At 39.2% G+C, this 22,669-nt stretch overlaps 1 pseudogene; it reads left to right on the forward strand.

The window, feature by feature from the left end:
* The first annotated feature begins 17,713 nt into the window (after nucleotides 1-17,713).
* Nucleotides 17,714-22,669, forward strand: part of LOC149229907 (beta-galactosidase-like) — a 76,986-nt pseudogene continuing 72,030 nt past the window's right edge.

The raw sequence follows: 22,669 nt of genomic DNA on the forward strand, positions 1-22,669 counted from the left end.
TGCATCTCATCCCCGCAGTTCAACACATCACAACTTTTCATGCAATTCCTTTTTCACAATTTTTTTTGCAATGTCACAATAAATGTGCATTCAATGCGCCTCCCATGGTGGAAATTCTGTATATATTCCTCCTCCCCATTTCATTTTTCATTGTGCTACTTATCATAGGCCTCCTTTACTTAATTGCGCTGCGTGATTTCATACTGCATCCTTGTCGTCCGAAATTGCACTCTCCCTCTTGGATTTATAATGCTCACAACATGTTGCATGTATGTATTGCACGTCCTCTACCCGCATTCATTATTTGTTACTAATTTGTGTTTGTTACCCATTTTTCGCACATCCATTTCTCTGCTTGACACTTTGCCATCACATCACATTTCACACCACTCCTATGTATTATTACATTGCATAACCAATTGTTCTTTGATAAAAATCATCACATCTCTCGTCATTGCGTCATGCTTTCATTTAGAAGCCTAAATTTAAGTATTGCGTTGCGACAACAATTCCTTTACACATCATACATTGAAAATTTGCGATGCAATATCTAATCACACCGTAACTGACCTTTGCATTGTATCACATATTGGTTTATTAGAATAAGCTTAAGTGTTGCGCTTTGACACAATTGCTTTACTCAGTATGCGATATTATTTTGTTATACACTGCATATTTGAGTTGCCACACATTTTCACTATCATGCATTACTAAATCATATCATTTCACAATCTTTCTTAGCAGCATAGCCTCTTGCCTTGTGTCACAACGCATCTCCTAGCCTTCGACTGCACTCCTCAATTGCACTGCACACCAAGTCACTTTTTCTTTCTAATCTATCTATCATAATGGATATCTTTGATCTTCGAGGTTTAGTTGATTTGCAATGCTTCAATATATACTCATTTGAAGATATGGCCACTTTAAAGAGAAGGCCTTGAAAATAACAGGTGGAGAAATAATTTGAAGAAAGTCTCGTTGCTTCAGTGCCTACATATGTTGATACAAAGTGCTATATTAATAAATCAATCTCTCTAGAATGGTCGTAGATCTATCATCTGTTCACAAGGAGAGAATAACATGATGGAGAGGAAGAAATCAAAGTGTATTAGAATGTTAGAACACCATGGATGCATAAGGTAGCCTCTCATCTAGTAGTGTTTCATGTGGGGAAGCTATAGAGTCAATAGTTAAATGCATTAATCCTAGAGACATGGCTGTCAGTGACAACCATGGTAATGAACTTGTTACACTCACTTATCCATGGATAGATGAATAGTACATGATTCCTAAACATCAGGTTTCCTTTTCAGTGGGTTGGTATATGAAGTTGAATCTAAACAACAAAGATATCCTAAGGAGTTGGTGGCAAGACTCCAACAACTTTAGAATCTAGGTAGTCAAAATACATAAAATGAAATCCATTAGAAGAGCATACCAACTGGTTTGCTGCAGGTTATATGGCAAGGTAACAATGGAGTTCTTCGAAGAAAGTTGGGTCCCACTGATGCATACATGTGCCCATGATGGAGTCATATTTAAATGGGCTAAAATAATTGCAACATCACTCATATATACACTTCTTAACTTGTTTACATGGGGTGTGCAGCCCCTTGGCCGACCCCCAAACCACATGTAATGCGCCCCCCATGAGGCTCCTTCCAAGTCGGCTTGCACATGATACAAGTCTCCTTTCGCATCGTTATATATATCCAACACTTAGTCACATTTACCCAAGTGTCGTTCCATCGTTTCATGGTATCATCGCATCTGGCTCGCACAAACGTCGCATTGTTGTTTCGTGTGCGCTCGCGTGCCCGCGCGCCCGACCGCGCCTTCGTGCACGGAAAATTTCTGTCGCCCATCGCATCAATAACTCGAAGGCCTTACATCCTCCTCCACTTGAAATCGTTGTCGTCCTCGACAAAATCCCATCCCGGTAGCCATCCACCAAGATCATCATCGTCCATGATGTCGATCTCTCCACATAAGGCAAACATCCCTGCAACATCAGTCATACCTGCTCCAACATGTCTTAAGGACTCACTGCCATGAGCAGCTAACAATGAGCCCCATATTCTCCATCCATCTAAGAAGATGTAGAGGGAGTAGAGCCAAGGTGAAAGAGGCTCAAAATCCAGCAGATGGGAAGCAACCATATTTTTAAATGGCCTCTTACCTACTTGATGGCATATGTGCTAGATGCCAGTCAAGATGATGGAATGGAGATGGAATCTCATTCCAAACATTCAACTATTGCACATTTAATGCAAGGAGTTATGGGATATCCAACATGCAACATAATATACAAGGATAGTGGAGGGCTTCATCTCACCACTATTCCATATTCTATTTGACCATGATTCAGCTTGTATATCATTGGGCTAAAGAAACATTATGAGAAGTTGTTGACTGATTCAATTCACGAGAATCAATGTACATAATTGTTTTTGGGTCATGGAAGCCACTACAACAACTCCCATTTTTCATACCAATAAGGTATTTTTGCAAGAGGTTTCATATTATGCAACCACAAGAGTTGGTGGGATACTAGCACAGTCGAAGAAGGCACCACGACCTACATACCCATTTTATGTAGGCATGTATGATATAAATAATTTCAAAGAGGTAGAGGCAGAAGCTGCAAACCTAGAGCGTTTCAAATTTGGAGAGATAGACTTCCATAGATATGACCCAAGGGATGTGATCATATCACATTGCTCCCAATGCAAGTGAAAGTATATGTACTCGTCACAAACCAAGAAAGATGAGGAAAAATAAAATTCTATAATGTTGTAGACGCCTTGTGAAACATGAATTGATCCAATACTACATTAGGAGAATATTCCAAAGAGAAGGATGCAAAAGATAATAAAGATGCATAGAAAGAGAACGAAAAGAAGATGTTAAGAAAGAAAAGGAAAATAAGTTAAAATAAGATCTAAGGTTAAAGAAAGAGAGAGAAAATAAATAAAAGGAGGAAGAAGGACAAAGGGAAAAGGCTGAGAGAGAAGTTGTAGAAAGTGGACTAAGAGAAGAAAAGACATGCAGAAGAGTGGCTTGAAAGTGAAATATTAGAGAAACAAGCCTAGGATGAGGCAAGGCTGAAAGAGAAACAAGGACAAGAAGCACAAAATGTAGGCAACGATGGTTTTCCTAGCATGGATATTGATCCATCATCATTGGTTTCCGCACCATTAACAGGAGGCCATTTTCCAATTGGGGAAATGAGAATCATTGTGAGTGATGATATTTAGGTGATGAACTTGTCCAATTTTCGTTTTGACAGGAACTCCAATCATATTGTTGAAGAAAGGAAGAAGTATTTGGCCTGAGAACTAGAAAAACCCATCTCGGTGACCACAAAGAGAAACATAGTGTATAATACTTTAGAGAATACATTACCCATAGTCTCAATAGGGACAACCTTCTCCTCAACAATGGAAAACAATATTGAATATTTAATTGAAAATGTGAAAGAAAAAGATAAGAGCGTGAAGAAAGTGCATCAGGAAATCAAGAGGCAGTAGAAGGAAAATCAAGCTTTATTGGCCTCAAGCTCTTACAACAAATATTATCAGAGCACAACATTAGAGCTGAATAAATCATTAGGAGACATTGTGAAATCAACTATACTAGGATCTTGGTAAAATCTAGAAGATGTGTGCAATACTCATATCTATTCAAAATGTGGTTAAAGGGAAAGGTGTGTAGCTCAAGGACACCTTATCAACCATCGATATAATGCATGTATGGAGTACAAAACACCTCGAATCACTAGATAATTTACCAATAAAAGATGAACTAAGTTAGGAAAGAGATAAACCTGAAATCAGAGTTTTCATTTGAGATTAAGAAAATCTCAAAAAATATGTGATGAAAACTATGGGCACCTATCAATAGCACCACATCATGATGGAGAGGCTAATAAAGGCTCATAAGTTAGTCTCCATCAGAGGCCAAGTAGAGGTGAGGCCCAAGTTAAAAATTGAATATGAAGTACAAGAAATGATGCATGCATGACAACTAGTGATCATAGAGAAAGATACAAATCCAACCAAAGATGCATTGGAACAACACTTGGTGGATCCCACTAAGCTACACACAATGCTCAATTCATTATTCCAAAAAATATAGGCTTACCTAAAGACAATGATGTCAACTACATGTGAATAAGAAGTCACTAATGAACGGTTGATCTCTAATAAAGTTTTATTTATTGAAGTAGACTATAAGGCTTAGCACACTCATATGATCTAAGGGTTACAAATCCAAGTGCAAACCTTGTCAATTTTGGAGTTGGGCTCATGATAGGTGTTTATTTCATTAAAATTATTATTTTTTGGATTTTAATGTAATTATGTAAAAAAGAGGATTTTTAAAGGGATAAGCTTGTAACCAACTTAAGGATTAAGTTTCAGATTTATGCACTCCCACTATTGGGATTCTTGAAGATACTTTGTGATTTAACATTTAATGTTCATCTCTAATACTCATAAGCCTAAAGGGTCACGACAAAGATTTTTTATCATGTGATATTGACTACTATAAGACTGTTCTTTATTTTTGTTCATTAGTATTTGGTTATTGCACATTTGTGGTAGGTTAATGAACTATTTTGTTAACTGAAAACTCTCATCTTTCTAAGAATTTATTGTTGATTTTCACATGTGTTTTTGTTGGTTGTTGATTCTAATTTGTTTCACAATTAATAACTAGTATAATTTAGCCATCATGTATCTTAATTAGAGACTGCTATCACTCTTTCCTTGAGGTGAATGTTTATTATAAGTCTACTGTGGCATTCTTTGTATAAAATCATTTAAGGTATTTTCATAAAGTTGATTTCACTTGCATTCCATCAAGGGATGTATTTTGGTTTCCCTTTCATATCTCATTCATCCAAAATCTAACTTTCACAAAAGCATAAGATGGTAGCTAATCCAGAAATTTAGATGGGACTCTCATCTCAAACACTGTGAATCCTAGTTGGGGCATCATACTGGAGAGATCCCCCTCAAACTGTAAGCGGTGCATTTAGCCCCTTCAACACTAACAAATTTGGGAGACCAAACAAGGATGGAAAGATTCAGTCAACAAATGTCAAAACAAAGAAGAATCGTAGTAGAAGATTACTGGGTAGAGGGAGATCAATGTAAGAAATGGTGCAAATGGATACCTCTAGAAAATTGGCATCCAAAAGCATATAGGAAAACATGACAAGAGTTTTGGGGAAACCTACAAAATAGACGTATTCCATATTTAAACGAAGAAGATAAAACTCTAGTGGAGATATCAATTGAAATATATTCTTTTATATCAAGGAAGCCTGCCACCTAGAGGCAGGCCATAAAAAAATGAAAGTAGAAGAGATATGGAAAAAGATACGGAGACAAAAAATTTGTCCAAAAATATCTTCTTTCCTATGGTTCTTGTTTCAGGGGAATCCTTTATCTTGGGAAAACGTTTAGAAAAACAAATTCCAAAGTCCACCCCGATGTGTTCTCTATCTCCTAAATTGAGAGAAACTGGAACATCTATTCCACAACTGAACTTTATCTATGGGATTATGGAATTGATTAGATGAGCGCTTCATGAGATTGGATACAAATCTGCTTAATATATTCATTTCAATGGCCAATTGGAGCTCTCAGTCCTTCTCCAATCCAATTCTAAATCATATCTTGACTTTGGTGTAAGGTTTTCTTCTCTGGGGATATGGAAAGAGTGAAATAGAATAATTTTCAAAGGAACCTCTATTCCCTTAGATTTTATCTAGAACTTCGTTACGTATCATATCAAAGAATATATTCTTGCCCTTCCATGGTCCTCTCACGACAAACAAGCATTAGGTAGTGAGGCAAGGCTTTCAACATATTGGTTTCCTTCCCAACCCCCATGGATGATCTCCTCACCCCCCTTAAATTTTGTTCTCTAGCCTTGTAATTCAGTCCCCTCCTCCACCCACTTTCCTTAAACTAAATTTTTATGGGACCTTGAAAGGACAGATCCAACTAGATATTGTGGAATCATTAGAGATCATAGATGCATTCCTCTCTTCATAAAATCAAGAATGATATGCATTAGCAATAATAATGTATTTGAACTTATGGTACTTTGCATTGGTTTGGAGGGTACGCATGCCCAAGGTTACACCAAGATTATGGTAGAGGGGGACTCACAAATCATTATAAATGTGCCTCGGAAGATCCAAAATGGCACTTAGGTCCACATGGTTTCCTCAATATGGTGTTTGGAATCCCTCTTAACACAGGTAGATTATCTTACCATAGACATTCCAACGCTCATTCCTCTACATGTTCACAAAATAGGAAATAAAATTGCAGACTTGACGGTGAATTATGGATGCCAAGAGTCATCTACCTCTTTGCCATCTACTTGGAGTTAGATGCTACAAGCCCCCTAATAGATGCATGCTGGTTACTAGCTCTAAATGATGGATTAGCCCTATATGGGGTGAATCTCGAGACAAATATGGGAGGGTGAGCTATTTCCATCCCATTTGGTTAAAGAACCGGGGGACGTGGCAACAGGTCAATGGGAATTTTAATGGACATTGATGGTCTTTAGGACCCTATCATTAAATGGGATGTCATATGGTTAAGGAAACTACTATAGAGTGGAGGTGGTGGACGCATCACCTCATTATCGAGTCTTAACTAATGTGAAGGAGGGTGTTAATAAGGCCTTCCTCATGGTGTGTTACATAGACATCATTCTTGCTTGGGGCTTGTCTCCTATCCTCCCGGAGAGCTTGGTGTGGGCAGAGAAGGAGAAATGAGGTGCATTTCTAGTTTGGTAGTGGTACAACTATGTTGGTTTTGGGTTTGAGTACATTAAGGCAAAGGCATACCAACTGATTTTCTAATATAGTGGGTTTGATCTTTCTATGCATAGTCTGAAAATGCACCAATCTATGGGTGATATCCTTTTGATTCTCTATTTCGATTTTGGTATATTACATTTCACTACTCGCAGGTATGTTAGCGTCTATAATGCACAAGGAAGGAAAGTTGTGCCATTGTTGTTTCAAGGCATGTGGAGGCCCTGATATTTGGTCACTCATTGTGGTTTTGATGGTGAATTTGTCATACTCTTTGAAGATTTATTGTAAGCCCCCTGTATGGTGTCTTTGGATGATTTGGAGAGAATGGTGTTTGGAATTTTTTGTCCCATCCTCCAATGTGTTAGCTTATCAAAATCCCTACCTAAGTTACCCCCCACCTAGAAGAAATTGTCTACATGTTTTTAGCGGCAAAGGGAGGAGAGCTATGTTAGGTATTATGTGGTTGCAGGGTGAGTGGTGACACAAGAGTCCTACCATCTATCCTAGTTTTTACGATGGTGTTTAAAAAACCATAGCTTAGTTGTATAATTGTGTCCTCGACTCCCCTTTTTATCCAGTTTGTTTACATCTTGATCCACGTGGAAATTTGTGTCCACCTTCCAAATCCACTTGGACCCCCACCATTGTTTCTCTCAGCATTTTCAGTTTCCTTAATTGTAGCACAACTTACTATTTTTAGCAGTTTTTCGGGTCCTGAACTTCCATAGCTGTTTTGAGGCCCTAAACAATGTTTTTTTGGAAAACTGGGAGCAACATGGTCCATGTCCATGGACCATGTTTCTCTTCCCAAAGTTGTAGTTCTTAGATAGATCTTTCTAACGAGATATTGTGCGCATCAAACGAAGATCATATGCCAAAGTTACGACCTCGGGAAGTTGATGTACCAATTTACCCAAACGGGGCCCACAATTTGGCGTTTCATCTTCTAGGGTTAGGTTTTTGGATGTTTAGGGTTTTCCATTGTTTCTCAACAATAAATAGGCCTTCGAGCCTCATTGTAATAGAGTTCAGAAGCATGTAGCCGCGACATCTCTTCTCAGAGATAAGCTACCATCGCCCTAGTTGGTTTATTTCCATTTATGTTTGTAAGCATATTTCAGTATTTTACATTAATGAAATGAAGTATTATTTTTGCTACATCTCTGTGTTTATGGTTATCTTTGTAATTTGTTGCGTTCATGTTTAAATCCGGATCAGTGATATCAGAGCATGTCCCCAACGAGGTCGGGATATAAGGAGTTAGGGCTTGAACTGGTCGAACCTTTGCAAGACCAGCCTCGCAAATCCCGACGACCTCCCATGGCGGATGAAAAGAAAGATGAGGGGGCAGGAGATCCTTTCAAAATATTTCTTGAGGAAGCCCTCGAGCGACAAAGGAACGCGATGATGGACAACTTTTCCCAAATCCTTCAGCGGCTACTTAGAGGCGACGCATCAGCTTCTAGCAGCTCCTTTAGAAACGCCATGCCCTTTAAGGTACAAGTTAATTTGGAAATTCCCATCTTCGAGGGTTAAATAGATGCAGATGCCGTAGATAAATGGTTAAATCTGCTAGAGGGTTATTTTTTTGTTCATGATTTTTCCAGTCGGGAAAAGATTATTTTCGCTCTTCTCAAAGCAGCCCCCCACGTCAAGGACTGGTGGGAAACCTACTGTGAGCTGAAGGATGAAAGTACAGGCTCACTATTTTCAGCTACACCCACTTGGGATTCATTCCTGGATGCCATCAAGGAGTAGTACTACCCTGTCGGAAGCTATGAGGATTAATACATAAAGTGGACCACACTGCAGCAAGGAAGGGACCAAGACATGCCAGCGTTTACCAATATTTTCCATACCCTTCGCACAAAGTTGGGTATCAAAGATTTGGAGCAGCATTTGGTACTTAAATACTGCGGCTACCTTCACAAGTACATCCAAGAAGAAATAGAATTCCTGAACATCCCCTCACTCGGCACGGCATACCGATATGCCATCAAGGTCGAGGAAGAGTTTAAACAGAAGAAGCGAGCCTTTGGATCTGCGAATTCGAAGCAAGGGAAAGGTGCCCCCAAACTGCAGTACAAAGGAAAAAGCCAAGGCGGGACAGCCCAAGACAACCCTCTAAAGCTACAAGCAAAGAACAACGCTATGAAGTTGAAAAAGGACACGGGAAAGTGGTGTGAGTTCCATAAGAGCTCCACTCACAACATAAGTGAGTGTTGGGCCAAGCAGTCACTGGTGGCCGAGCTAAAGGTTTCAGAATCAGATGCATGTTCTGACTCTAAGTAGGAACCTGACAAGGGGAATGACAAAGGGAAGCAGATTATCGATGTGGAGCCCAATGCCACCAGTGCCAGCACAAAGATACAGAAGGAGGAACCCGAAGATCAAAAGGAGGAGGAGCATCTCTTCCACTCCCAAATGTGGGTAAAGGGCTCCCCGCTATAGTTCATTGTCGACAGCGGGATCCAAAAGAACCTCATTTTGGCAGAGGTCGTGAAGCGGTTGGGCTTACCGACCATAGCACATCCGGAACCATACACCATCAGGTGGCTTCACCAAGGACGAGATCTTCGCGTGAGCCAGCAGTGTTCCATACAACATCAAGCCCTTCACAGATGAGGTATTGTGTGACATTGCTCCCCTTGAAGTTTGTGATATATTATTAGGAAAACCATACTTGTGGAAGTGACATGATGTGTATGAATCAAGGTCCCGTGCTGTTATTGTTACATTGGGAAATAAGTTGTACAGGATACTGGAGGTAGCACCGCCTACCGCCATCTCTTTCGTTACTGCAAAACAATGTAGTAAGCTCATTTACAAAATCGGGAAATTTGTTTTCCAGATGATACACCATCAAGGAAAGAAGAATATGGTGGCCACAACCTCCAGACAGGGCCCCTCCACATGACAACTATAGATGGACAAGGTCGTGTAGGAGTACGAGGACATCTTCACCTCCTCGGCAGGGGTTCCTCTGCACTGTCAGGTCAAGCACTCCACCGATCTGATCCCAGGTGCGCCGCTGCCCAAAGGGCTAATCTATCAGCGCTCTGTTATGGAGAACGATGAAATGAAGAGGTAGATTCAGGAGTTGTTGCGGAAAGGTCACATCCGTCCGAGTTCATCGCCCTGTGGGAGCCCGATCGTGTTGGTACAGAAGAAGGATGGGACTTGGAGACTCTGTATTGACTATTGGGCACTGAACAAGATCACTGTTCGTAATAGGTACCCGATCCCGCGGATTGATAACCTCCTGGACCAACTAAAGGGGGCAAAATATTTCAGCAAGATCGATATGAAGTCAGGATATCACTAGGTACCAATCGAACCCTCTGATGTGTGGAAGACTGCCTTTAAAGCCAAGGAGGGCCTTTTCAAATGGTTGGTTATGCCTTTTGGATTGACGAATTCTCCTGCAACCTTCATCAGGCTAATGGATGACATCTTGCGGCTATTCACCTACTCATTTGTAGTGGTATAATTGGATGACATCTTGATCTTCAGCCAGAGTTGGGAAGAGCACCTCCACCACATCCTGTTAGTGTTAGTGTCTTCACACTGCCATCAGTGATCAAAATTCACTCTTTTGCATTCATATTAGGAGTCCCATTCTCAATGAGTTTCATTCCATTAGGTCATGGATCAGCTAATGGTAGGATACATTCCAGTTTTTTCCCTCATGACACATATCTGCTGACCTCTTTGCATGAGATTCAGTCAATGGTTCAAGTCCAGGTTCATTTTTAGTTTATTTCATTAAATAGGACTTAGGTCTTAGGGTTATAGTCTCATTAGGTATTAGGGTTTCACCATGTCAAATTTTCAGTAACCATTGATTAATAATGGTCAACAGACACATGAGGAAGACAATAATCATTAGGAAACTTTTAATTTCATAATTTGTAAATTTAATAAGTTTTTCACCTCAAAACCAGTTTGAGGTGAAAATAGAGCATTGGTTTTTTTTATTTGTAATTTCATGTAATTTTATCATTTCTCATATGTAATTAATGGTCTCATGCTGCTCCTGGTCACCTGCTGATATTTCCAAATACATGCCACTGCAAAAGCAAAAGATCATCAAGCATCAGTTTACCTATTTCCAACAAAAAGTCAAGCATCCAAAAAACAGAGTATTTGAAAAAGCCAAGAGACATTATAAAGTGGGTTTTGAAAAGTGAAAAATCAAAAGTGCCCAAGCCATATAAAGGTCATTTCTCTCTCAAGTTATTTCATTGCTTGAATTGAGTTTCATGAGCAAAAACACGATTTTAAGGTGTTATTGAGCAAAGGGAGGGGAATCGCTGTGTTTTGGAGAAAATTCCGTGGCGCTACGCACAAGAGTGGCGCTAAACACCTGGGTTTTCTCCACTGTGTTATTTTGAACTGGCGCTATGCATAGGAGCTGTGCTACGCACCTGGGGAAGTTGCTACGCACCTGGCAGTTGGGCTACAAACAGTTGCAAAATTCATCAAATCGCCTCAAAACTCCCAAATTCCTTCATTGCAAGTAAGTAACATCACTACTCTTGCTAAAAAGAATTGTTGCAATGGTTTTGAGTTGTGTTGTCCCTTCAAAACATCAAACCCTAATTGTCACTAAACTATCTCATATATTATAAAAAATACAGTCATTACTGATGTCCCATATTATCTTTTACTGTTTCCCTAAAACTCATCCTCCCATACATAATTCCCTCCCTAAAAATTTTCCCTACATCCCAAACCCTATACATATACCTCAAACCCTACAATACTCCCAAACCCTACGCTATTCACTAACCCTACTCATTCCCTACATCCCTTTCCCATTCTAGTTTATCCTCACCTGTTTTCTTATTTAAATCTCTTCATACTCATCATACCTTCATTCTCCAATCCACCACTCTTAATTTACCATAAAGACAAACAACTGTACAACAATGGAGAGGGACAGTGAGTATGAAACAGAGGAAGAAACACATAGTGACAGTTCCAGGGAGAGAGACACTCAGGGCAGAAGGCCTCATAAGGGAGGAAAACATATCAGAGAGGAGCCCACCATTTGAGGGAGCTGCAAGACTTCCCATTTTCCATTTCTTGTTTCAGACATCAATCATGTTTCAGTTTTTGTGAAATGGTGGAAACTCATCATGAATTAGCAAGGTTGTTTGTGACACACTTGGACAACGATGAGGTAAACCTTGCTGGGGTTACATTCACTTTGTCACCAACTGTCATTTTAGAGGCTACAAGTATTCCAAATGTGGGTGAAAAGTGGAACAAAGGTCAGTACATTGATAGGGAGTACTATGAACCTTACATTAAGGCTAAATATCATAACAAACTCAGCAGAGTATTCCCCTTTAAATTCTTGGAGGACATGTTTGCTCCATTAATGAAGATCATCATCAGGTACTTTACTTTTGAAGGTAGGTTATCCAGACTGTATGCCTACCACATTAGATTGCTGATGCATTTCACTAGGGTGAGAATGATGAATATCCCCTACTTCATATTCAGAAACATTTAGAAGATGGCACTCGTTGTAAAGAAGAAATCATACCCCCAGCATCTACCACTTCTCTGTGATTAAAATCATTGTTTTACATCAGCTGAACATACTTAACATACCATGGGAGACCTTCATTTCTCATGAAATGTTCAAAATCCCTCAAGTATTTTCATTAGTGCCTCAAAAAGAAGGTGGACCTTTAGGACAGAAAAAGTTCCAAGAGATTGAAACTGTGGGAGTGCCAGTGTTTGTGACATATGAGAGAGGCACTAGGAAACTTTTTGTAGCTACCAGGAAGGTATTATCTCCAGAAGGTGTGGAAGGGGTCTCGCCTTCATCTTCAAACCAAAGGCAAATGTTATCTCCATAAAGAGTGGAAGGGGCTTTGCTTCTTATTAAGCTAAACAGGTACAGGTTGGGCAACAACACAAGGGAAAAGCTAAAGACAAGAAAAAGATGCATGAGAAAAATCCTAGTGATGGGCAAGAGAGAGATTTTGTCCTTGTTGATCATGAGGAGGCACAAGGAGTGGATGTCATTGACTTGGATGCTCAAAATCCAAGGATTGTCAAAGACATGATCATTAAGGAACAAGAGGCTAAGATACAAGACTTGTCAGTCAATTTATAGAGGGCTAAATGGGTCATCAATTATCTAGAGCAAAAAAACAAACAATTGACCGACAAGCAAGTCCTCATGGAGTTGCAAATGAACAAGGAGAACCGGCAAAAGGCAAAGGAGGCAAAGGTCAAGATGACCTCCATTGAGCAAGAGATTGAGAATGACCGGGAAACTTGGCTTGAAAGGGTCAACATACACCTTGAAAAGCTACTTGAGAGGGCCAATAGAGACAAGAAGATGCTTCATCACATGGCCTACCACTACATGACCCAGAACAAAATATGTAATATAAGGATGAGGAAGCTTAAGGCTAAGTTGAGGAAGGCCTTAAGGAGAAAAAATGAGCATGACAAGCTAAAAATCTTGGCTGAGGCCTCACTAGCCCATCAAAGCAATTAATGAGAGTGCCTTGTGCCAAATCTGGGCAAGTTTTGGTGAGTTTTTGTCATTTTGAAATTTTGAAATTTTCCAACATAGAAAATTGCATTAGGTGCGTAGAGCCACGGTGCTACGCTTTTTACTGGAGGATTTTTTGGAGAAATGGTTTGCATATTTGGATTCAGCATGATGAGAACATCAATCCCTAAAATTTTCAGCAATTTTGGAGCAAATATTGGTCACCTAAAGGTCAAAAAACCATCAAAAAATGACCTCTCTGCCTCTTTTTGGACTCACAGGAAGAAGCCTTGGGCGATTCCATTTTTGAGGGGGAAAATTGACCTCCAAATGAAGAAATTCAAGATGTTCCAGAAACTAGACAGGAATATCTTTTCGGTGAGCTATCTTGGGCTCAATTTGGCTAAGGGAAAGGCCTCCAAAATCAGCTGAGAAGTGGCGCTACACACCTGGCAGGTGGTGCTATGCATAGAACCAGTTTACTCAAAAATACAAAATTTGCCTAGTTTTTTTACAAGTTTTTTTCTCTCATAGTGGATGAATTTATGATTGTAAATGATGCTATGCTATGTAAATGTAATTGTAAAATGACCTTAAAGGGTAGATTCATCATTTTGAGGTGGTTTGGGGGTGAATGAACCAGTTTCCGTGGTTTTAGAGGCAAGCTGTTCCATTACCTATATTCCTGTTCCTAGTTTAGATATGGTTGAAATAGTCCCTTATCTCTTGGATTCGACCCCTGATGGCTAGCATAAGTGGTTTTCACGTCTATATTATGTATTTTTTCACTCATTAGCAAAGGTTGGACTCTCTTGGATGCTTTGAGCTATATTGTACATTCTACAATAGTTTGGCAAGGAAATAAATCAGGATTTGCAGCTATTTTTGTGGGATTCTTGTGGTAATGTGTTTTTGCATTGTTTCTCCTTCTATCATTAGTTTTTCTCATGTGTTATGTGTGCCAAAATCTAATTCATTCTTCTCAACTAAATTAAATCAAGATAGATAGGTATAATACATTGGTAACAGTGCTCTACCTTGGGAATACATTTAGTTTTTTATGTTTTTAGCTGTTTGAAGAGGACTCATGAGCTTTGCATGCCCTCTTCAGCTCCTCATCAGTATTAGACCTGCCATATCACTCAATTACAGGTGCCAAAACACTTACCTACCTCGCCCCATAGAACACCCTGCATTTTTGATTTGATTTCCCAGACCCAAAGCTGCCTGCTCCATTTGATCCAGCAACAAAATCTTCAAAATCAAACAAAAACCCTAGAGCTACTATACCTAGCCTTAAATCCATATTTAATTAAGTCATCTCAACTGAGATTGACAAGGAGAGAGCCCTCTCCCGACCTAGTAGGGCTAGCTACCAGGTTAAGCTTGGTTTGTGGTTATCCTATTATTGCCTCCCTTCAGCTTGAGGTCAATCTAGGATCTAACATAGTGGCGACCATACTGGGGAAGAAAGACAAATGATCCCAGTACAATTGAGAAGTTGTGAACTTTGGATGATTAGTTTAGAATTCAGTAGGCTGAAAAGTGGAAAGTTGTAAGGCAATATCAAACTTTTGAGAACTTTGAACACACTGGCTTCAAGAAGATACACCAAGTCCAATCCTGATCCCGATCCTCCTCCCATATTTGAAAATCCTAATCTTATCCCTCGGATACTTAGACAAGAAAGTTTATCAAGTCCTAGATCGGTGTTCAGATCTCATTCATGTCCGGTGGAGTGGCTATTCCTTGAAGATCTTCCTTTTGACGAATACTTTGGTCTCTCTCTATTTAGAACCATATCTGATAGTGAATTACTGGATATAGTAGCAGATCCAGAATTCACCAGAGAGCTTGAAATCCAACGAGCCAACTTGATAAGTAATCGAAATCTTCAAAACTCTCCTCAGTCATCCATCACCATTGATCGAATTCCTGAAGTCTCTGATTCAGCTTCAACATCTTTTGCTTCATCATCAATTCCCCATATTCCAGTGAATCATTCGACATCTCCGTTTATACCTTCCCTCCCTCATCAGCCTATCATTACTCCTCAAATACCCATTACTTCTGCTACATCAACAGCTCTTGTTGTCATAAATCCTCCTCTTTCTCCAAGACCAATTTCAAATCCGCCTCGATTCATGGTTGCCAGATATGCACCTCTCGTTCTGCCTCAGAATTTGGATGATATGCCTGCTGATTACCAAAGTAAAATACCTCTGTTCGATGCCACTCAAAGTATCACAACGCAATAGCATGTTGATAGGATGAATGACTTCTTTGATCTTCATGAGGTAGATGCCAAAAATGTGTCCATGAGGTTATTTGTGCAGAGTTTTGGAGGCGAGGTCCGAAAGTGGTTCAGAGCATTACCAGCGGGATCTATCAATACTTTGCCAATTCTTCATAGACAATTCCTGGACCGATGGGAGGTAAAGAAAAATCCTCTCCAAATTCTATCTAAGTATGAAAATATAAAAAGGAATGTAGGTGAAAGTGTCCAAGATTATTGCGTAAGGTTCAATACAATTTATAATGCTATTCCAGCTGACATTAAGCCACCGATGGGGTTAGCATTGATCAAATTTCCCGACAGCTTTGATGCTGATATGGCATATCAGTTGAGAGAAAGAGATCCTACCACACTTGAAGATATGCAGAAGAACGCAGTGAGTGTAGAGGCAAATCTGCTGGCCAAAAGAGCAAGGATGAAAATTGAAAAGAAGGTGACTATAAAGGAAGAAGCATCTTCCTTAGATGTTAAGGCAAATCATATACTCTGGAAAATTGAGAATATGTTTGATCGGTTAACAATTGCAGACAAGCCTAAAAACACAATCAGAAATCCAAACTTCAGAGGACAGTAGCAACCTCAGTTCAAGATTAAACAAAGGGAGCAGAAGGCACAAGATCAATCATCGCAGCAACAAATCAAAACTCCTTTGCAACAAAACTATGTACATGGAATGGAGAGTGAAGATGATGATGATCCGGTAGTGGAGGCAAATCATTTCTTTACTGCTGATGGTTTACCTATCTATCTCATGGAAGATGAAGAATATTCAGAGATCCCTAATGTGCAAAAGGATGAAGATTATATATTGGCAAATGAAGCAGTTTTGGAGGATGAGTCAGATGATTATCAACGTGGATATATGAATGCATTGATAGCACAGCAGAAACAATATTCATTGAGAAGCAGAGATGTACCAGTCAGCCCGGTTCAAAAGAGAAAGGAAGCGCAACCTAAGAATGACTCCTCGAACATTCAGAAGAAAGGGAAGGAGCCTACTGATCCAACTTCCAGCAAAGGATCATCTGCAAATGAGAAGACCAATCAACAAAGTGCGGCAAAGGAAAAGGTCGAAAAGAAGGACCCTCCAGTCAAAGAGGTAGATAAAGTTTCAGCTTTTAGTTTAGAAAATGAGATTGCTAAATTAAAAGTTTCAATTCCTTTGATTGAATTGATGAAGAACAACAATTATAAACACCAAGTGTCCAAAATTTTGAACATAGATCCTTTATCTGATATGGTCAATGTAGAAGATGATCACCTTGAGCTCATCTTTGGCCCTGCTTTAGAAGGTCAGTCTGAGGATAGTGAAGTTCCTATATTCTATATAAGCCTTAGATTGCACGAGTATGTCCTCCACAATTCCATGTTTGATTCTGGAGCTTCCCATAATTTGATGCTAAAAGCCATTATGGAGAAATTGGGCCTTGACATTACTCGGAAATATCATGACCTATATTCTTTTGATTTGAGTAGAGTTCGTTGTATTGGTCTTATTAAAGACTTGGTGGTGTCTTAAGACCAAATTTCGGCAAAGAATGTTCTCATAGATGTGGTTGTTGCAGACATTTTGCCACGGTTTGGTATGCTTTTGTCCAGATCATGGGGTGCAAAGCTTAAAGGGACTTTACAACTAGATTTATCCTATGCTACCATTCCTGTGTTTGGTCAATTGAGAAAATTGTATAGGGAGAAGAAAATGAAGTACATGATCACAAGCAAGGAGAAACCACTTAATCATCCAATTAATGTTGTACATACAGATTTAGAGTCATTTGTATTATATTCCGATAGTGGTTTGAATGATATTGATAGTCAGTTAGTTGAAGTAGAAGATGTGCCAGAGATTTCAGAAAATTTTAGAGCAGTCCTTGATCAAGAAAGACAAAAAATTGCAAGTACCTCTAAGCAGTCCACATTTTGTTAGCAGCAAAAAGGTAATGAACAACAACAAATTGAAGAGATCAGTCAAAGTAAGAAAGAGGATGAAACATAATTTCAGCACTTAGAAGAAGAAGCAGGCCTATGGAGCATGGATTTTGACGGAGCCATGGGTAAGGATGGTGTCGACATAGGGATTTGGATTCACAGCCCTGTTTTCCAGCCAAATAAAGTCCCTAGTAATGTTAGAATTTGTTCATATAAATTGGCCTTTGACTGTTCTAATAATGAAGCCGAATATGAAGCGTTGATTGCAGGTTTGAAAATTCTCAAAAAGCTAAATGCAAAAAGGATATCAGTCTATGGAGATTCAGAGCTGATAATCAAGCAAGTTAAGGGTGAATATCAAGCTAAACATCCTTGGATGAGGGCCTACTGTAATGCAGTTTTAGATATCTTAAGGATGTTTCCAGATTATACCTTGACAACAGTACCTCGTGCTCAAAATGTTATTGTAGATTCACTTGCTACTGCTGCAAGTAATTTGAAAATCTCGATGAATTCCAATAACAAGTTTGAAATCCATGTCAAGCACTGCCCAACTGTTCCAGACAATTTAAGGTATTGGCAAGTGTTTTGGGACGATAAGGAGATCAATAATTTCTTATAGAATGAAGGGAATTACAAGGATGCTTCCATAGATTGTGATCATGATGACGATGAACCGGAAATTGAGGTGAATCAGATGGAAATATTGCAGCTGAAGGACAATATCATTCCTAAAGGTATCATACCTTTAGAAGAAATTTTTGATCAAGATGATGTGGCTAGGAAGCCAAGCTTGGTGCCTACAGAAAAAGGTGTTGAGGATGTGAATCTTGGAACAACCGAGAAGCCCAAGTTTGTGAAATTGTTGAAAAAATTGTCTCCTAAGGTAAAGTCTAAATATTTTAGATTGTTATTTGAATTTGTTGATGTGTTTGCTTGGGATTATTCAGATCTAAAGGTGTATAACAAAGATATAATTCAGCACACTATTCCCATCAAGCCAAATCAGAAACCATTTCGACAGAAGCTGAGAAGAATCAATCCCAAGTTGTTGTCGTCCATTGAAAAAGAGGTAAACAGATTATACAAGGCTGGTATAATTGTCCCAATCAGATTTTTTGATTGGATTTCTAATCTTGTTCCTGTGAGAAAGAAGACCAAAGAGATCAGATTTTGTATCGATTTTCGAAATTTGAATAAAGTGTCATTGAAGGACAATTACCCATTGCTGAAGATGAATCATATCCTCCAGAGAGTGGTTGGAGCATCGCGCATGTCACTGCTCGATGGATATTTCGGGTATAATCAAATTTTAGTGCATGAAGATGATAGAGATAAGAATGCATTCACCACTTGGGGAACATTTCATTATGCTAAAATTCCATTTGGTTTGTGTTGGGTGTGGAGCCTGATTATCTTCTATATTCAAAGTTCTTAGCCGGATGTATACCCCAAGAAGATTGTACACCCCTCCACACGGGGGGGGGGGTGTGGGGGTTTGGGGGGGGCGATTCCCCCAGCTAGGGGGTCCGGGGGCAGCGCCCCCGAAGCTAAAAACAGATGTAAAATTTCCTTGTAAAAGTCTAGTAATTTCTATTCATTCTGGGCCGTTCATTAGGCGAATGATTTGACGGTAGAAGTTATGTTTAATTTATGGTTTTTTGCCCTAGAAGGAAACCCCTCGCTATATATGAGGGAATTGTATTGCGTCTATGTAGATCTATATTCTGAGTGAGGAAAAGAGAGGAGATTGAACGCGAAGAGGGAGTTACAGCGGATCTGCTGTAGGTTGTATCTCTTCAGTTTGCTGGATAATATAATAAAAGAAGGACTGGCTGTTTCTTCGTGGACGTAGCCCAAACTGGGTGAACCAGGTATATCTATGTCTCTCTTGTTTTATGCATTTTCTGTGTTTATATTTCTACAATATTTTATGTGTTCCATTGCTCTGTAATATATAATTTTCTAACAGTTTGAAAAATGTTGGAATCACATTTCAGCATGCAATGGACATCGCTTTTGCCAATGAAAAGGATGTATTTTTGGTTGTGTATTTAGATGATTTGACAGTGTTTTCAAATTCAGATGATGAGCATCTTCACCATTTGAGGATTGTGTTTCAGCGATGTAGGAAATTTGGGATATCGCTCAATTCGAAGAAAAGTCTCTTTGCCATGGATGAGGGGAAGCTGCTTGGCCATATTATCTCAAAGGAAGGAATTCACATTGATCCTTCAAGGGTAGAAGCAATTCAACAGATAGATTTTCCCCGGAATAAGAAGGAGATACAAGCATTCAATGGTAAGATGAATTTCCTATGAAGATTTGTACCCAATCTAGCTGAACATTTGAGAGAAATTACTAATATGTTGAAGAAGGACAACGTGGTAAAATGGATGGACGATGCTATGAAATCATTTAATTTGGTAAAATATGCTTTATCTATAGCCTCGGTTTTGATTAGTCCCGATTATACACAAGATTTCATTTTATTCTCATTTTCATCTGAGCATACCATGGCAACAGTTTTAATGCAAAAGAGAGATTAGCTAGAAAAGCCCATTGCATTCTTCAGTAGAACCATTAGAGATGCAGCTTTGAGGTACAATATAAGTGAGAAGAAGGTTCTTGCTCTTGTCAAAGCTTTGAAGGATTTTCAAGTGTATATTCTGCACTCTCACATCATAGCATACGTTCCTAACGCAGTAGTTAAGGATGTGCTGGTACAAACCAATCCAGAAGGAAGGCGGGGAAAATGGATTGTAGCAATGTTAGAATACGATCTGGAGATCAATCCTACAAATTTTATCAAAGGACAAGTCCTGGCGAGGTTGATGGTGGAATCAAATTTTCATGCATTAGATATAAATCTTATTGCAGCCATGTCCGAAGATGAAGAAGAAAGCTCCCTGATTCAAGTGTCTGAAATGTTCCTTCAGTCACCGTGGTATTCAGATATTGTGTATGTACTTCAGCACCTCTCACCACCTCTGGAAATGTCAAAAAACAAAGGTAGAACTCTCAAACTTAAAGCTGCTAAATTTTGCATTTTGAATAATGCCCTTTATTGGAAGGATCCAGGAGGTGTTTTGCTGAACTGTTTAATTGAAGATGAAGCCCAGCAGGTGATGAGTGACTTTCACAAGGGTGATTATGGTGGTCACTTGTTCTGGAAGACAACAACAAACAAAATATTGAGAGCAGGTTATTACTGGCCAACCTTATTTTCAGATGTCTATAAAACAGTCATGAGCTGTCATGAATGTTAGGTCTTTCAGGGGAAAAGAAAGTTGTTGCCTCTTCCTCTAAAACCGGTTGAAGTCAATGCACCATTTCAGCAGTGGGGACTTGATTTTATCGGGGAGATCCATCCAACATCATCAGCTCAACACAAATGGATCCTAACAGCAACCGACTATTTTACCAAGTGGATTGAAGCAATCCCGACCAGACAGGCAACAGACACGGTAATCATTCAATTTTTGGAATCAAATATTTTATCTCGTTTTGGTTGTCCTAGTAAAATCATCACAGATAACACAGCTGCATTCAAATCCAAGAAGATGATCGACTTTTGCAGCAAGTATAATATTACCTTGGGTCACTACACAACATATTACCCGCAAGGTAATGGTTTGGCTGAATCATCTAATAAGTCATTGGTGAACATCATCAAGAAACTACTGGAAACAAATAAGAAAGGCTGGCATAAAAATTTAGTCAATGCTTTGTGGGTGGACAGGGTGAGCCAAAAGAAGTCTATAGGTATGTCTCCATTCGAAATAGTATATGGCATCGACGCAGTCTTTCCGACATCTCTAACAGTCCCGGTTGTGAAACTTTTACAGGGAGCTGGTAGTGAGGAAGATGATTTTCAATGAAGAATCAATCAGATGATCCATTTACAATAGATAAGAGAGGAAGTCTTCCAAAATACTTTCAGATTGCAAGAGAAGATAAAAAAGATCTATGATCGGAAAATGAAAGTAGATAAATTCCAGCTTGAGGATGTAGTGTTACGGTGGGATGCTAGGAATGAAGATAAAGGCAAGCATGGCAAGTTTGAAAACTTATGGAAGGGACCTTATAAGATTGCTACATATAGAGGACAAAATGCATTCCTGCTCAAAGAGATGGATGGAAAAGATTGTTCAGGAGGACCAGTCAATGGTAGGCTCCTGAAGCGCTACTTCTTCTAAGGTGATTTATGAAATCATGAAGTGATCATTGTATATACCGTTTTCCTTTCATTGCAAGTGTTCAAAAGTTACAATTCATTTCAGCTTGGGGCCCGAGGTGAAGGCTATAAAGTTGAGTGATTTGTATCAGTCTTTGAGTCTTGAGTCAGTCTTTGAGTCTTGAGTTAGTTTGAGTCTTGAGTCCATTTTCATAGTGTCAGTTTCAGTCTTTGAAGTAAATTGACCGTATTGCCCAATGGATGAGGCACTAGTATACTTATTCCAGAGATCTATGGTTCTTGGCACCTCCAAGGAGCTACCATCCCCATTGGAGCCAATGTTAGTGTTAGTGTCTTCACACTGCCATTAGTGATCAAAATTCACTCTTTTGCATTCATATTAGGAGTCCCATTCTCAATGAGTTGCATTCCATTAGGTCATGGATCAGCTGATGGTAGGATACATTCCGGTTTTTTCCCTCATGACACATATCTACTGACCTCTTTACATGTGATTCAGTTGATGGTTCAAGTCCAGGTTCATTTTCAGTTTATTTCATTAAATAGGTCTTAGGTCTTAGGGTTATAGTCTCATTAGGTATTAGGGTTTCACCATGTCAAATTTTCAGTAGCCATTAATTAATAATGGTTAGCAGACACATGAGGAAGAAAATAATCATCAGGAAACTTTTAATTTCATAATTTGTAAATTTAATAAGTTTTTCACCTCAAAACCAGTTTGAGGTGAAAACAGAGCATTGGTTTTTTTATTTGTAATTTCATGTAATTTTATCATTTCTCATATGTAATTAATGGTCTCATGCTGCTCCTGGTCACTTGCTCATATTTCCAAATACATTCCACTGCAAAAGCAAAATATCATCAAGCATCAGTTTACCT

The sequence above is a fragment of the Pinus tabuliformis genome, chromosome J, assembly GCF_031772625.1.
Source record: "Pinus tabuliformis cultivar Carrire ecotype Pingquan chromosome J, CPIR1, whole genome shotgun sequence".
In the NCBI taxonomy this organism is placed as follows: domain Eukaryota; kingdom Viridiplantae; phylum Streptophyta; class Pinopsida; order Pinales; family Pinaceae; genus Pinus; species Pinus tabuliformis.